Genomic DNA, 2185 nt, shown 5'->3' with positions numbered 1-2185 from the left:
TTTGGGTTTTTCATTAATAATGAAGAGGAATTGGTGCTCAAGAAAGATTATGTTAATTTTGTGTTGCTTCTCTTTTAATTATTCAGGTCGTTAGGAGCATACTTAGGAAATTATGAACATCCGTAGTTTTGTTTTCAGTTGAGTGCAATCTTTTGAAATAATTTGAGGCGCGCCATGCCAAATAAAACCTCAATTGCATGGCTCTCATTTAATTAATCTTGTATTGATCCTTAGAATTCGAGGCGTGCCATTTAGCAAATTTTCATGGCCCTCGCAAAGTTGCTAACGCGTAGTTGCTTTAGGTGCGTCATTTAATAACATTACCTTCCTAAATTCAGGTGCGCATTTATGTGACCCAATTCCAAATCTCAACAATGTTGAAATATGTCAAAGACTGCGGGTGCATTTATGTGACGTGGTTCAAGACGTGTTTTAACAGCTTTGCAATATTCCTAAAAATGACTAAAAGCGGTTAAAGTTTTTAAAAATGCACATAGGTTTAAAAGTGTTTAAAATCAGATAAATAGGCCAAATATAACAGTTGAGTGACCGTGCTAAAACCACGGAACTCGGGAATGCCTAACACCTTCTCCCGGGTTAACAGAATTCCTTACCCGGATTTCTGTGTTCGCAGACTGTAATACAGAGTCAATCTTTTCCTCGATTCGGGATTTTGAACTGGTGACTTAGGACACCATAAATTATCCCAAGTTGCGACTCTGATATATTTAACAATAAATCCCGTTTCGATTGTCCTTCAATTGGAAAACTCCCTTATACACTCTCCCTCTAGGGGGTGTAGGTAAAAAGGAGGTGTGACAGCTCTGGCGACTCTGCTGGGGACCGAACCAAGAATCTCTAGTTCAGGGTTCAGAATTCGAGCTTAGAATAATTGTTATTATTTGGCTTTATTTATTATCTGATTTTATTACATGTTTGGGCCTGATGTGCTAATTGTTGCTTTTTACCGCTTTGATATTATCTGAACTGTATATATAAACCTGCATGCTGGTCGTGACTTCTTTCTATTAGTGTCAAATACCAAATAGAACGAGGCTCGGACAAGTTGCAAAGCCGGATGATCCTTTGGTTACCGGTACGCAGCCCCTCCTCGGCTCGAGTTGTCCGCTCGGGTACATAGTCTAGAACAAATACCCAGGTTTTGAACCTAGAATAACTCAGCCTCATGCCGGATCCCTAGTAGGCACGTTTGTTTGCATCATGTGCATTTGACTTTGGGGACTCAACACAGGGGTTGGGTCCGTCTAGGACAAGTATACCCCAAAAAATAAAAGACCATCCTAATGCATCTTATGTGCTACATGTTGCATTTATTCAAGGGTAAAAGGGTCATTTGGGGGACCAATGATAGCTGAGGGTAAATGAAGAAAGGGAAAAAAACAATGAAAAAGAAATTCAAAAGAGTTTACATTTCTGTTATATTTTGTTAAGACAAAAAAAAAGCTTGGAATATTCAAAAGATTTTTGTACTTTTTCATCATTTTTTAAAAATCAAAAATCAAAAGGGGGAAAAAGAAAATAAAAAAAAAGAGTTTACATGTTTCATCATTTTAAAAAAAACATATTTTCTCTAAATTAGTTGTTATTTTTATTTCTCGCCCGTATCCTATCTGCCCGAACTACGCATACCTGATTCTTGTCTTTCGGGACGTGATACGTAGGCAACCCACATAGGGTCTGGTCTTCCTAGTAAATCTTAGGTTCTTGACTTTGTGGGGTCTTAGCCAAATTTTGCACTTCTACCCATCTTTTGGCCAAATAAATCATTTTGCAAAAATAGCCTAAATCATGTCTTGCATTTTTCAACAGGAAGAGTTATTGTCTCGCATAGCGCTCTAGGTCTTTAACCTATTTGGTTTTAATTTTCTCATACAGGCGTGGATTTACTTATCGGAGTTTGAGCAGAACAGAGCCCCAGTACATCTAGTCAGGATCGCTCATTCAGGAGTGGATAAAAAGAAGATTTTCTTTTCTTTTTATATTTTGAGTCTGTTATTTTATTTTATGTCATTTTTTATCTTTTAGTTTTGTATAGTAATGTTGAGTTTTAGTATTATTATTGTACTTGCTATTTTGCATTTGAAAGGGTGTGTAATGAATCAAAAATCCAAGAAAAAAAAATTTTGCGTTTCATATTTCCGTTAGGAATCTTCTTTAGAATACT

Source organism: Nicotiana tabacum, chromosome 16, assembly GCF_000715075.1.
Source record: "Nicotiana tabacum cultivar K326 chromosome 16, ASM71507v2, whole genome shotgun sequence".
Classification (NCBI taxonomy): Eukaryota; Viridiplantae; Streptophyta; class Magnoliopsida; order Solanales; family Solanaceae; genus Nicotiana; species Nicotiana tabacum.
The sequence above is the reverse complement of the archived record's forward strand: the minus strand, read 5'-3'. Positions refer to the sequence as shown.